This window comes from Cupressus sempervirens, chromosome 7 (genome assembly GCF_028749045.1).
Source record: "Cupressus sempervirens isolate cs-2001-9-10 chromosome 7, ASM2874904v1, whole genome shotgun sequence".
Lineage (NCBI taxonomy): Eukaryota > Viridiplantae > Streptophyta > Pinopsida > Cupressales > Cupressaceae > Cupressus > Cupressus sempervirens.
Window position 1 is genome coordinate 819,835,049 of NC_143124.1, and position 16,503 is coordinate 819,851,551.

General features: G+C 36.4%; 1 pseudogene; it reads right to left on the bottom strand.

Annotated features, from left to right (window-relative positions):
- Nucleotides 1-572: 572 nt before the first annotated feature.
- LOC149549905 (uncharacterized) overlaps nucleotides 573-16,503 on the bottom strand; it is a 44,644-nt pseudogene continuing 28,713 nt past the window's right edge.

The following is a 16,503-nucleotide window of genomic DNA, read 5'->3' on the forward strand; positions in this document are numbered from 1 at the left end:
ACATTGCTCATGCAATTTAAATTTCTCTATAATGGTCTTCTAGTTTTTTGCACATCAATATCTTTTTGGTGTGTTTTATTGGAAGATGGTATATTTGGTGAGTTATTGTATGGGTTGGTTATGTGGTTATAAATCTACTGATGTTGTATGGATAGTTGGATGTGATTAGCGATTAGTTGTGGTTGCTATTCTAGCTACGAAGATTGTTTTTGACAATTTCTTACCATGGGATTTGGTAAGGGAAAGCAAAGTTTAAGTGGGAGGATATTGAGATATGAGGTTGTAGCATGAGTTGAACTTCAAGTGGGAGATTGTTGGATGTGAAGTCCAACTATCATTTCCATTCATTTCACATTCTTCTTATTTGCCTCTTCGTCTTCTCTTGAAGACTAATGTATAAATAAAGGGGCAAAGCCCTGTGTATGTTAAGTTGTAAGTTGCAATGACTAAATAATATATTTTCTCTACTCTTGGTGTGGACGTAGCCACAATTGTGGTGAACCACGATATATCATGTCTCTTGTCTCTATTTTGTGTATTCTCAGTTTATCTCTTAAATTAAGACACAAAATTCAAATAATAAGATTAAACACAAATGCAAAACTCAGACCCACTGACAGTCCCCACCACACTTCCTCTCCCACATCACTTGTATCAATTTCCATTTCCTCTCTTGCCCCAATTTTATGATTGCTTCCATCCTTTGGCAAAGGTGACCTTGACTCATTTAGTTGGAAGCCGTATAGACCTACATTATGTGATAAGGAGGATGCTTCAAATGTTGCAAATTTTGCCCCTCGCGGTATCTGCCCTATAAGATTATTGTATGACAGATTCAAGTAACTTAGGAATGTGAGAAATTGCAATTCAGTAGGAATTACTCCAGACAGGTTGTTCTAGGAGAGATCAAGGCACTCCATCTCTGCCATGTTTCCTAATGATTTGGATATACCACCATTAATATGGTTCCTTGAAATATTAAGAATGATCAAACCCATCAGAGATCCCATTCCTTCAGGGATATGACCGGATAATCTATTGCTTGATAGATCAAGACATTTTACTAATCTCAAAATTCTCAAAAATTCCATCTCCAACCCTTTGCTTCTGATTAATATTTTCTCTACGTATTTAATATATTTAACCAATCCATACTGAAAGACTTCCATATTATCTGAGTCCTTTTCCATGCCCTTCATCTCTGAAATGGTGCCTAGAATAGCTCCTGTCAAACTGTTCATTGAAAGGTCTAATATTTGAAGAGAAGGTACTTTGCCTATATCAGCAGGGACACTTCCTTCAAATCTATTTGATCTTAGGATCAAAATCTTAAGATTCGGAAGCTCTAGGATCCAATTTGAAGAAATGTTTCCTATTAAACTGTTGTCTCCCATGTCTAAAATTTGCAGCTACGCACAGTTTGCAAGTCTTGGCAGAGCTCCATTTATACAATTTCCCCTGATTTTCAGTGTTTGAAGCGAGGCCATGTTTCCCAACTCCACTGGCAACTCACCTACTAAACTATTCTTCTCCAAATTCAATACTTCAAGAGAGCTGCAGTTGACAAAATCTGGAGGAATCTTACTAGTAAGACTATTGTATGAAATATCCAAAATCTCCATAGACAGAACTTCGCATATTATTGATGGAATGCTACCGCTGAGATTATTGTGAGACAGAGACATGAAATTAAATTTATACTTGCCAATTTTAGCTAGAATGGATCCATGAAAATGGTTTTCTGAGAGATCCAACACAACCAGTGAAGGAGGAGGAACCGGAAGCTGACCGTGAAAGTTATTGTGATGCAAGTCCAAAATCTTCAATCTTTTGGGCTGCATTAGCTTAGGAGGTAAAGTGCCTGCAAAATTGTTATAAGAAAGATTGAGCTACTCAAGTAGAAGGGAATCCCATATCCACACAGGAATATTGCCCCATAATCCATTGTCAGACAAATCCAAATCAGAAATTTCAGTTTCAGTTTCTAGGAAGGCCGGTAACTCACCCTCCATGTGGCATGATCTTAATTTCAATGTTCTAAATGATCTTTGGGGAATGCAAGTCGTACTAACTTTTACTGATAAATTATTGTTCAAAATGTCTAGAGATACCAGACTAGAGAGATTACGAAAGTGAGACTGTGAAAGGTTCCCATTTAACCGATTAGAGAACAGGAAAAGAACCTTCAATTTAGAGAGATTTGAAATGCTATCAGGTATGACATCTGTTAACAAGTTGTTGCTCAGATCAAGCATACCGAGGTCAAGTAATTGACCAATGGAAGCCAGGATTTTGCCAATCAGCTGGTTATGACTTAGATCAAGCAGGACAAGGGACTTCATGTTGGCCAGTGGAGGAATTGTTGTTGGAATAATGAATATCTCCACCTCATGCTATAACTGAATTGGTGTTCTATTCAATGATTATTGTTGACTATGAAGATTTGTTGTGCACATTCCCTATTCTCTAGCCAACGGTTCATTACAACTTCAGTACTGTCAACAAAATTGGATAGACAACTTCTTCTTAAGCTTCCTTCTAGCCACGTGGATGGAAGATAGTTGAGTTAACTATTTGTTTCAGTCAGCAATCTAGAGATCTCTACTAGTATAGAGGCATTGAGAGGTCTCTATAAATAGAGAGAAATTGTAACACATTGTGCGCAGCCAGATCTATATGAATTTGAAAGTTATCTTTTTGTGATCTACTGTCACCATTATTTTGATTCTAATTTTCAATAATTGTGTCGTTGAGTTCATTATTGCTCAGTTCAAGCGATGTGAGGGTGGTAAGATTCATGTTAAGCGATGGAATGGCACCGGTCAATAGGTTCTACTTCAAGTGAACATAGTGGAGGTTCTCAAATGCACCCAACAACATAGCAGGTATTCAGCCCTGCAACTGATTGTATGAAAGGTCGATGTGGGCCAAAGGAAATGATGTTCCTGAATGGGACTTGGCCCCAAACTGCAGTAGACTTCCTTCTAACATGTTATTAGAGATATCCAACATTACAAGCTGTGTAAGATTTGCAATGGTGGGTGGAAGCTTACCTTGAATAGAGCAGTCGGAGAGATCCAAGAGAGTTAATGAGGAGATGTTGCCAATTGAATCTGGAATTGCTCCTATTACACCTATTGCAGTAAGAACAAGGCTATTTAGCGATGCCGAGTATGGTGGCAGAATGCTTGAAAGATCACCTCCCAAGTCGAAATTGCCAGACAAGTTAACTTCTTGTAGGTTTGGAAGGCTCAACAGAGCAGAAGGGATGAAGCCATTGAGCTCACAGTTGCTAAGCTTGAGGGAAACAAGGTTGGAAAGGTTTTGTAAGTGAACAAGTATGGAGGAGAAGAAGGAATTGCCACCAAGTTGGAGGTCGGTAAGACTAGTAAGGTTTCCAAGAGAAGGGGGAATTGGGGCACCGAGCAAACAGTTGGACATTTGAAGACGCCTAAGGGAGTACATGGTGGAGATTGATTTGCCCCATTCATCGCTTGTGACTTGCGCCATATTCACCCTGTCCAACAGAAGCTCCTCTAAATCCCTCAAGTTTCCTATCCACATCTGCATGCTACCAATTGTAATGTAGGAAGACGAAATGTAATAATTAGTTGAAATATCTAGGTGTCGCAAAGTGGACATGTTGCCCAAATCCCTAGGTACTTTTCCCACAAATCCAACATTTGAAAATTCAAATACTGCAAATATTTGAGTGCAGGGAGTTGGTGAGGGACACCAATGCCACTGAAAGAATTGAAGCTAAAATCCAAGAGTTGTAGCATCTCTAGATTGATCAATGGAGAAAGAACATCTTTTCAAGTATTCCTAGCAAAAAGTGAACTGGAAAAGATCTTGGAATGAGCACCGTTGGTGGAATATTGTAAACCCATCTTCGTATCGTTGCTCAAAGGATTGTGGAGATCCAATTGAATAACATGATTTGTAACATTATCACATTGGATCCCTTTCCGGTGGTAGCAGTCTGCAAAATTGTTCCACGATTTTAGTCGATCGGAGGGGTCGTGAATGCCACACCTCAAATCCAAGACAGAATTTCTTCCATTTTCTGGACAACAAGATACCCAACAAATCGGCCTCAACAACACAAATCCAACCTAGGTCCAGAACAATGTCTGTAAGAATTTAATTTAGGTTTATTCAATTTTGCCTTATGAAAGCTAAAATCATCATCCCTTTAAAGAAATATTAGGAAATACCAATATTAACAGAACAATACGAATCAACCACCAACTGTGTTTGTTTTGCAAAATATAAGTGATTGGAAGGGGGTCTAATGCTTCTTGAGAGGATCTTTGTTGCAAGGTGCCAATGATCACGACTTCTATTGACTAGAAAATATTACAGTTGATGTAAATGGCACGGCTATGACTGTGACTAGCTGAATTATTGAAATTGAATAGGACGCAAAATATTCCATGTGGGAGATGTGAACGAAATTGAAGAAAAAGGCATGACTGAAATAGGTTCATAAACGTGTAGAGTTTAGAAGTAGGTGAAAGTACTCAGAAGGATAGGAATTATTTTCCCTAAATTGGTTTGGAAAGAATTTTTATCATAAAATATCTAAATCATGGAGAATAGATGTTGAAAATTTTGCGAAAATATATTATTTTGTTAAGTCAACTAATATTCCCATTTGCTCCAACACAATTAATTTTTATGCTCAAAATTAAGTTTAAAAATAGTTTTATTTTTAAATTATTTTTCAACCATTTATTTCTTTTTTTTGATTGGCCACTATGAATTTTGGTAGGGGTATTATTAACTTATTGACTCACAAATTACTGGAAAATATTCAGCTTCACTCTGGAAGCTTCACCTCATTTCTAGAGTATTTTCGTCTTCTCGTTTCTAGACTATTCCAGTACATAGAAGTTAGCTCAACCCATCTGCAGTCACCTCCTAGTAGGATTCGTTGACATACAAAATTGAAATAACAAACAACAAATGTGATGAACAGAGACTGTAGAATAGCATAGCGTAGGAACCCCTCTTACCGAGTGCAATTAGCTCAACACCAACTTCAAGCTCATGGTAAGGAACTATAGCCCAACATTACTTTTATCAAATAATTTATTTGTCATGAAATTTCCTTGTAGAAGATTTGAATTTAGAAGATTTAAATTTGCTCATGCTTTGGGATCTAGAAATGAATTATTATCTTTTAAAAATAAGTTATAAATAAATAAATTACTTAAAGTGGCGTAAATTTGCAGAAAAAAGATTGCATGCAATAGTGAATATCTACTTCAAGTTCTTTACTAATATTAAAAAAATTTGCACGCAATAGTGAATATCTACTTCAAGTTCTTTACTAATATTAAAAAAATTTGCACCCTCCTCTGCTAATGTTGATAAGCGGTAATTTCCATTTTTCCAGTACCTTTGAGAAGTTCCCGTCTTCCTATCTCAACATTATTCAATATCTTGGATAAATATAATTTCAATTTTAATTATAAATGTAGAAAACTACATTTTTTATATTTCAAATATAAAGTTAAATTATTTTTAAAAAATTAAACTTGTGTTAAATTCATAAAAAGACTTAATTTTTTTAAATCTTGAATAAAGTAGAAACAAAATTAATTAAGTTTATACTTTAAATTTATTTTTTTAAATTAGAAAGAAAGGTAAAGAGTTAAAAGTTGCAAACATTTTTTTTGTTAATTTAACTATTGATGAAATGTTTGATAGTAACATCAAAAAAATTGTTAATTATTACCTTTTTTTACTACTTTTAGAAAATAAAGAATTATTAAGCAATAAACATTTTGTAAAGATTACTAGTAGAAATGGTATAAATTTGAGACTTTGATTAAAAATGTTGTAAAAAATGACAAAAAAATTATATATCGAATTTACAAATAAAATAGTTTCAAACTAAATTTAGAACTAATTAAAGTAAATAAATTGAGCACTACAATAATTAATAGATCTTAAAATAAATATATTTAAGAGATGTTTAGAAACTTTCTAGTTAAGCAATAAGATTTTAAATGATAAAGAATAAATTTGTTTTTATTATAATTATTTAGGTTCATAGATAAAAAAATTGTTCGTTCTTAAAATTATTGATGAAATACTTTTTAATAAATTAATAGAATTTTTGTTCATCAATAACAAAATCTTAGATAGATAATAGATCAATTTTTAGTTCACTAGTCTACACATATTATAGAACACAAAATATTCTTAACAATACTTAATATTTTGTATTCATTCCACTTAAGCGGTAAAAAATATTTAGCAAAGGCACAATTTATATATAATTAACATGTATTAAATCCATAAAAAGTATGAGCAGAGTGATGTCATGGTCAGAAAAGGATACTTGTGATGTCTAAGGGAGAGTTCGTCTTATGGAATCCAAACTCGGGAGAAGCCTTTCTAGAGGAGATGTGTGAATAATTTGGAGAACTCTTAGGCTCAAATGATGATCACATGTTTTCAAATATTCAAATATCAAAGTGACTTTTGCCTTGTATGCCACTAATTAAGGCATGTCAAATCAATTTTAATCCTCTAATTTATGTATAACAAAATATCACCACCTACTGATAACTATGGGACTCAAGCTCTATTAGAGCTCTTATTATTTTTAAATGTTGGTGAAAGATTTTTTTTATAGAGAACCTAGCAGTGTCCATCATTTTCTTGTCATTGACGTGTATCTTACTCTCAATAATATTTAATAAATTTACACACATGTATTAAGTTGGAAAGGGGTAAACAAACTCAAGCTATCTAATGTTTTATTGAGAGCCTTATAGTTGCTTCTTTAGTTCTTTAATAACTTTCTTCTATTCTTTAATATTTTTACACTTAAGCTATCTAATATTATTGTGAGACTATGAATTTTTTTCTTTAGTTCTTTAATAAATTTCTTTTATTCTTTAATATTTTTGCAATAGTTTCTATTATTGGTGGGGGCTATCATGAATAATATAAATTTATGATTTTAATTTATTCTAAACTTATTCCTTTCATTATCTTTTTGTGCTCTTAGATTTGATTGTATATGATTTTTTAGAATCAATTTTTTCGGATTATGTCATGTCCCCTTTTCAAATAATTAAAAAATAATAATCTTTGCTAAGGCAGGCCAGGCCCAAGAAAGTGAAGTTTCAAAAAAAGGGGGTTAATCTTTGGAAACTGTTGGACTAATAAATGAAAATTATTATTAAAATATGTTTCATTAACCTCTCTTGGACGTGAGTTACATTTATGCCCTCTTTTAAGGGGGTTTGGAGGCATTTTGGGCACATTCCAGAACTTGATTTTGTTGATTTCCTTGTTATTCTTCAGAGGCCGCCAAACCTGTGGAGAAGGAGACCCAAGAACGGGAGTTTGTAGGTTTCCAGGGAGACCCAAGAACGGGAGTTTGCAGGTTTCCAGGAAGGCTAAGGACGGGAGTTTGAAGCCATTCCATGTGCATGCTCATAGAGAGTTTTCCTTTGTGCTGAACAGTGTAGATTTGTGAGTTTTTGGGTGTGTTTTTTGCATGAGTTTGGTGTTTTCAGTTGAGCATTTCATATCAGTTTTGGTTGCTTCTGTATTTCAGACTTTAAGCTGTTAAAATAGAGCTGAATATATGTATTGGCACGTGATTAAACTTCTGAGATAGTTTATTAGTGTTTTTGTGGTGTTTCTGGGCATTTTTGTGTTAATTTCGGGAGCCCGATGAGCATAGTTTTTGTCCTACATTTGTGAGCTGTTGTGTAAAGGCTATATAGATCTGGAAATTTCATTTTGTAGGCTGTTATGCTACTGAAATTTCTGTAAAAATGTCCATTTTCAAATTTATTAATAATAGGTGAAGCTGTGAAGCTTTTGGCACCATTTCTGGCATACCCGATTTGGGGTTTCTTGAGAAATTTGGAGGATCTTTGTGATATCAGTTGTTTGATTTTGAAAATCTGATTAGAGGTGTGAAATACCATATCAAATCAGAAAAGGGGACATTAGAGTGGTATCAGAGCCATGATCTTGCTAGCCTGAGGGTTTGTAGAAGTTTGCAGGTCAGTTTTGACAACTACCCAGATCTTGCATTTCAGTTTTGAGAACTACCCAAATCTTGCATGTCATAATTTATGATTGCATGTTGCTTCTAATCAATTGCTTGTCAAAATTTATGGTTGCATGCTACTTCTAATCATTTTCATGTTAGTTCTTGGTGAATTTGGTGGTTGTAGAAGTTTGCATTTCAGTTTTGACAAGTACCCAGATCTTGCATGTCAGTTTTGACAACTACCCAGATCTTGCATGTCATAATTTAGTGGTTGCATGTTGCTTCTAATCAGTTGCATGTCCAAATCTATGGTTTCATGCTACTTCTAATCATTTTCATGTTAGTTCTTGGTGAATTTGGTGGTTGTAGAAGTTTGCATGTCAGTTTTGACAACTACCCAGATCTTGCATGTCAGTTTTGACAACTAACCAGATCTTGCATGTCATAATTTGGTGGTTGCATGTTGCTTCTAATCAGTTGCATGTCCAAATCTATGGTTGCATGCTACTTCTAATCATTTGCATGTTAGTTCTTGGTGTTTGAAGAAGTTATATCCTATTGGGATTACACTCTACTTATCCAGAATGGACAGGTATAGTACAGAGTCTCAGAGGGAACGATCTTGGACAATTGATAGCCAGAGTCAAAATAGTAGAAAGGATGGTTATTTAGACATTCGAGATAAACTTATGAAAATAAGCCATGACATGTCTAAACAGTTGGTTGAGCACCACCGTATAATGAATGACATGTTATCTGACCCAGCTAAGGTGGATAAGTTGACTGGATTTCTATTTGGCATATTTTCTCACAGGACAGATGACACAATTCCCAAGATGTTGCATGAGGAGTTTGAGAAACTAGCTGATAGCCAGGTAGAGGTCTCAGATTCTACTCTGCCACAGGAGGTGGTGGGAAAGGATATTACACAGATTGATAGTAACGATCAACTTGATACTCAGATTGAGACAATTGTTTACAAGTCGTCAAAGGGTGATGCCACAGGTATTCAGGATGGTATAGTTACAATAGGCAGTGACTACAGTGTAGTGGGTTCAGATGATGATTATGAGGATGTTGTTGTGCAGGATGGTGAGATACCTGGTAGAGATGAGCAGACATTGAGCATTCATGACTTTGCTGAGAAAGAGTACCAGGCACAGTTAGATGCTTCATCACATGAGGTTGAGGCTGGTAGTACTTCACATGATTTGTCCAGCCAGCTAAAGGTGAACAAAGATAGTATTGTGACTTCACTATCTCATCATGACAAGTATGTGGAGTTAGTTGGTATTGGTCATATTACTCAAGTGAGGAGTTTGCTTGAGTTACCAGTTGATTCTAGTTTACGGATATGGACTCGAGATTGTTATATTGGTGTTTGGGATTCAGTTGACTGGAGATCTTTAACACTTTTTGGTAGCAGTGTTTGTTTGGGTGCTATCATGGATTTGATTAGCAGATTACATGGTGTTGTCTTTTCTTGTGCTAGTATCTTGTCTGATGTTGGTATTAGTTTTTATACACCGATGTTGGGCTTTGTTCATATATCCGGTCGACCATACTTGCTGGAATGTGTTGATGATCTTTCATATTTGGCAGTGTGTACAGATGAGTCCCAGGATCATTTTGGCATTGATGACATACAGGAGGATGCAGTGGGTAGTTTTGAAGACTTAGTTTCCTTGGGTATAGAGGAGTTGGACAGTAATGCTAATGTTTTTGATACTCCATATATGAGCTTTAGATTTGATTCACAGGATATGGATGGTAATACTCTAGAGACTAGTAACTTTGAGGATACTCCTTTAGACAGTGCATCAGAGGAGGTTTGTAGGAGACAGTCAAGCCAGTGCCATCATGTGTCTAATCAGTTGAGAGTTAGTGACCGAGACATTGCTATCACTTGCCAGCATTTCGATGTTGCTCGTCAGTTGTTAGCAGTTTATGGATGGGGTTCTCCTACTAGTGATGAGCAGGAAGGCATTTATCTTTCCTTGACAGAGATCCACTCTTTATGGGAGGCTATTCAGATTTTGAGACAGAATTATATGCAGTTGGTAGCTGACAGAGATTATCTTATGGAGTGGGGCAGTACAACATATGATGCATTGTTGGCCAAGGAAGATGAGGTGAGTGAGCTTACTAAGCAGCTTGAGGTGACTTTTGAGATTCTTGAGAGTACACAGTTGGCTTTCAAGGAGTCACAGTTTCATTTGGCTAAGGTGACCATGGAGTTAGAGCGACTACAGTCTTTACCTAATTCTATACAGTCACAAGCTGTGGTGTTTGGTGATCCGAGGATGTCCATGGCCGAGATTGTTAGAGACAATGGAGATGTGGATGCATCCATCCTTGATACTAACATTGGCATATCAGGTTCATTCCCACTAGAGTCAAGTTTAGTTGAGTTGGGTGTTATGGCAGATTGTTGTATGCTTGACATGGTGGTGGCCTCTAGTACTGATGGCACGGAGACTAGAGATGTATCAAAGATCATGTGTGATGTTGGTGAGTCAGCAGTTGGCATGGTTCCTGCTAGTAATACTACTCCCTTGGTGATATCCTTGGAGGTAGCAGTCAGTTCCAACATGGTTAATGATCAATTGCAGTTAGTTTCATCTAGATTACAGTCTGAACCACTGACTGAGATTGGCGAATTCTATCGGCATTACACTATGAGGTACGCTCATCAATTTACCTTTGATGACCATGTTGATGAGATTATGATACAAAGATGTACTTTGGTTCCTAGTGCTTATCATCAGTCATGGAATAGTTTGGTGCCTCGGGATGAGAGTTGTGATTGTCACGACATGGCGATAGGTCCTGCAGTTGATAGCTTGATAATACATGACTTAGAGCAGGAGTTTTGGAGTGATGCTTCAGCAGGTGTTGTTATTGATTCTACTCCTTTGGCTATGACATCTCCTGACTTAGCTAGTGATCAGTCACAGTGGGTTATATCACTTGTTCATGGTGAGCTGTTGAATGAGGTTGGTTTTTTTAATCAACATTAAATTGCAGGGTATGTACATTAGTTAGCAATTGATCCTTTTTTTGAGGAGTTGATGGTGGGAAAATTTGGTTTGGGTTCCATTTCTTGTTGTTTATCTTGTGATGGCTTTTCACCATTAGGGGTGCATGGGAGTTATGGTTATGAGACAGTGGCTGATGATTTACAGAGTTGTGTTGACTGCAGGAGTTGTACAATGTGTGGATTCTCCATACTTGGTATAGTTTTATTTGAGAGAATTCACCATTGTTGCTGAGTTGGATTGTACATTCCGTATAGGCCAATGGAATGCGTTGATGGTATTTACTGTGTTGGTAGTCCACTTTACTTGGGTTTTGATGTTCTAAGAGTTTGTGTCTCATGGGTTTCTAACTGTGGAAGTTCTGATTTTGGAGTTTGGTTGAGCTATAATTGTCAGTTTGATTATGGATTCCTCTTGGTCATATTGCAGAGGATATTGCAGGAGCCTGAGTTAATTGGTAGTAGTATAGTTCATGACTACATTTGGGATCCAGGTGGATTGATTGGTTTATTGTTCAGCCATTGCTTGAGGACAAGAAATGTTTGGGAGGGGAGGACTTGTCATGTCCCCTTTTCAAATAATTAAAAAATAATAATCTTTGCTAAGGCAGGCCAAGCCCAAGAAAGTGAAGTTTCGAAAAAAGGGGGTTAATCTTTGGAAACCGTTGGACTAATAAATGAAAATTATTATTAAAATATGTTTCATTAACCTCTCTTGGACGTGAGTTACATTTATGCCCTCTTTTAAGGGGGTTTGGAGGCATTTTGGGCACATTCCAGAACTTGATTTTGCTGATTTCCTTGTTATTCTTCAGAGGCTGCCAAAACCTGTGGAGAAGGAGACCCAAGAACGGGAGTTTGCAGGTTTCCAGGGAGACCCAAGAACGGGAGTTTGCAGGTTTCCAAGAAGGCTAAGGACGGGAGTTTGAAGCCATTCCACGTGCATGCTCATAGAGAGTTTGCCTTTGTGCTGAACAGTGTAGATTTGTGGGTTTTTGAGTGTGTTTTTTGCATGAGTTTGGTGTTTTCAGTTGAGCATTTCATATCAGTTTTGATTGCTGCTATATTTCAGACTTTAAGCTATTAAAATAGAGCTAAATATATGTATTGGGACGTGATTAAACTTTTGAGATAGTTTATTAGTGTTTTTGTGGTGTTTCCGGGCATTTTTGTGTTAATTTCGGGAGCCCGATGAGCATAGTTTTTGTCCTACATTTGTGAGCTGCTGTGTAAAGGCTATATAGATCTAGAAATTTCATTTTGTAGGCTGTTATGCTGCTGAAATTTCTATAAAAATGTCCATTTTCAGATTTATTAATAATAGGTGAAGCTGTGAAGCTTTTGGCACCATTTCTGGCATACCCGATTTGGGGTTTCTTGAGAAATTTGGAGGATCTTTGTGATATCAGTTGTTTGATTTTGAAAATCTGATTAGAGGTGTGAAATACCATATCAAATCAGAAAAGGGGACATTACAGATCACACCTTCATTTTTTTTACCGCACAGTGTGATTTGAGACATTGATGTTAAAAAATACACACTATCAAATCAAACACTGGGAGATAATCTAATGGACTATGGAAATCTGATAAAATTCTTCCTTTCATCCAAATAGAACGAGGTTTAAATTTAAAATGACAAGTTAATTGATCTGAGGGTGTGTGCACCAAGTTGTAGTGCCAAAAACATGACACTCTACAAGCCTAGCCCAAGCCAAAGTGTGTGCACATTATAGCGTGTATGCACATTTTAAAACTAAGAAATTTTATAAATGGGCTGCAAAGCCACAACCCATTTCATTTTTCTTGTATTTCCTCCTCACAATGTGTACACGAGTTGAAGAAATTGAAGACCTTTATCACCCATCTCCTCAAAATGCCTACTCATCACTAAAGTTCGAGATCAAGATCACATCGTATGTTTTCTACTCTTGTTTTTGCATTGTTTTATATGTTTTTGCATTGTTTTGTAGGTTTTTTTCAATTTTGCTTTTAAATTTGTTTATTTATTTAGATTGCAATTAGTTTCTTATTAGGAAATGTGAATAATGAACTGCCAAATCCCCAGCCAGATCAACAAGATCAAAGCAAAAACCCTCCACAAGATGAGAATCAAAACCCTCCACAACAAGAACAAGAAGTTCCACAACCTGCACTGATTGGAAGACCTCCTCTTGGTACACAAGACAACATAAAAAATGAAATATGAAGAGGGACAAATGAATTAGAAGCATTTTTTGGTAGGTTGAAAGCTTGTGGACAAACCAATCCAATGAGAGCACAATTGGCATCATCCCTCAACTCCATTATGACCCATGTAGCTTCTACTAGTGGTCAGTTGGATATTTGGTGGGTTAAGAGGGATGAACAAAGAAGATATTATGCAAATAAATTATCATATCAAGATGTTAAAAAAAAAAAGAAATAGAAAAAGATAGATTTGTGCATTGTTTAAAAAGCCTGGTGAACAAAATACAATTAGAACTACAACTAAAAGATTCCCCATCCATTGGTGCATATATGATGGTATTAGAAATAACTTTTGGGATAGATTGTGGATGGTATTTGATGCTCCTCCTTGCAATAATCACGAGGTTCCAACGTATTTCTTAAAGAAATTATATTGTGAATTTTTCCTTGGGGAGATCCCCAATTATTTTGATACATTAGAATCTCAAGGTAGAGGTGGGGGGTCATCATTTGAGAGGTCGAGGGCACGTCGTGACCTTAATGTAGTTAGGGCACCTATTGTCAAGCCACAGGGTGAGCATGTGATTATTCATTCAGTTGTGAAGGAACATGTAGAGACCAGCACTCTAGGCACTATTAATGCTTTGACTCAAACCCTCATTCATTGCACAAGTCCATTAGTTAAAGAGGAGCCTTCTGTGTGTCGTGGTCACATGTGCACTGTTGGGATTAAAGATAGAGTAACTGTGAGGGGGGATGAATTAGTTACTAACAAAAATTAATCCACAGATCCCTTAGATTTCTTAAAGATCTAGTTACTGCTGATACTCGGTAAACAAATGCTGTAACTCAGTAAATTAAACTATTACTTATTTTCAAGCATTCATGCATGTAACTGAAAACAAAATGAACACAAGAGATACCAAATTTAATGTGAAAACCCAATATGGGAAAAACCACCAAGTAACTAGCTACCAATTTTTCACTCTTCTGAAGTGAGCCTTGTTAGGAGCCAACCTTGTTAAAAGTTACAATACACACTATTAGGTGTGACCCTGTTAGAGGATTTAATCACCCTGTTAGGAGTGGCCTTGCTAGAGGTCTTTAGAACAATTCAACTAAACTGTCACCTTGTTAGAGGATTTACAAAATGGCTGTTAAACCAACTCCATTAAGAGATTTGAAATCACTACTACAATGGTTAGAAAGCAACAATGAATTGACCTGAACAAGATGCAACTGAATTTGTTGGCTACAGGTCTCTATTCAACATCATTAGATCCTCCTTGATCAAATATAGCTTTGCTGCTCCTCAATGATCTCTGATCATCCTTCCAATTCACTTCTGTAGACACCTAAATTTGATTACACTATTTTAGTAATCCTATTTAGTTATCTAAAAAGGCATTATTAATTAAATTTCTATTTAATTAATCCTTTGTCATCCCCTAGTTGATTAATTTAATTAATCATCTATAGTCCTAATTGATAAATCAAATAATCTATTATTTATCAATTAAATCCTATTCTTCTATCTAATTCCAAAAATCTCCATTTATTAAATAAATCTATTTGATAAATGAAATCCTCAAATTCAAAAACCCCTAACCTATCTCTAATCCTCCATTTAGCCTAATCCACCCCATCCACCCATACTAACCAAGCTTAGCCACTAACTCACCCACCCTTATTAATGCCATCCACTTGCACATCTCTAACATCCCTAATCTAATCCTAAACCCAAGCCTAATCCACCCCCTAATGTTGTCACATTCCTTAAACAAGTTTAAGACTTTCCTAATCCAAACCAAAGTCTCCCCTCAAAAAAACCCAACCACTAAGTCATGAGTGCTCTTACAAAACATAAAGACTCTTACAAGCCCACTCATGACTCTTACACACATCTTCCACACTCTTCCCTCTTCCACACTCATTCCTCTTACATCCCTCTTACATACTCAACCCCACTCATCATGCCTTTAACCAACCCTTTACCCTACCCTCTCACACTCATCCTCCTTGTGACAAGTGTCACCTTCCCATTGGTGCTAAACAAGCACAATCCATGTGCTCCCCTTTGAGTGCATCTTAGCCCTCCTTAAGCCTTCATCCATCCTTGCATCTAAGCCCTCCATCCCTCTACCCCTTAGCCTATAAATTGAATCCCATCCCAAGCCATTTCATCAACAATCTTTGAGCTAAAGTTACCATGCTATTTTGAGAACCAAAGCCATCAACCATACCCTTATAATGCCAAATTGAGAGCTCACAAAGCTACCAATTTGCCATTACCCATCTCCATTGAAGCATCTTGAGCATACATCCACAGCAAAAGGACACATCTACAGAATCAAGAAAGCATGGAGTGTTTTCTCTTGTGAGGTTTGCACTTCTTGTTCTCTTTCTTTGTCTAAGCATATATGTGAATTTAGTTTTTGGTTTGTGAATGTTTACTTTATTTGTTAATGTTCTTTACATACTGATTCTAGTTCTACAACTTCCACAATAATCAGTCCTCGTATCACATTAATTCCACACACACTTTCTTTTTTCACACTTAGAGTTCACAACTTGACCTCTTAATTATACCATTCATATTGTCAAGTTGGCCCATTTACATGTTACATTTACCAGTAAACCATACATCAGTCAGCTACAAATATTATTCTAAACAAATAAGCGTTATTTCATAAAATAATGAAATCCTTTACTGGTCGATCCTGCTTGGTGAATACTGCTTCCAAAAATTTCCTAAGTTAACCTTCTTGACTCGGTTAACATTGCAATATCCTTAAAATCCTTTGCCTGCCGAGTTTACTTGGTAAGAACTATTTCTGCCACATTTCCTTTGATGATCGAGTGAGCTCGGTAAGAACTATTTTTGCCACATTTCCTTTGATGATCGAGTGAGCTTGGTAAGAACTATTTTTGCCACATTTCCTTTGATGACCGAGTGAGCTTGGTAAGAACTATTTCTGCCACATTTTCTTTGATGATCGAGTGATCTCGATAAGAACTGTTTCTTTGCCTTGCTGGCCTTCTGAGCTCAGTAGACTCTATCCTTTGCCTTGCTGACCTTCTCAGCTCGGTAGACTCTATCCTTTGCCTTGCTAACCTTCTGAGCTTGGTAGACTCTATCTGATGACTAATATGACATTTGTGTGACATCAAAGACAGCACACAATTGAACAATTGTATCCAACAATATCCCTCTTTGGCATTGATGCCAACACAACATGTCATAGTA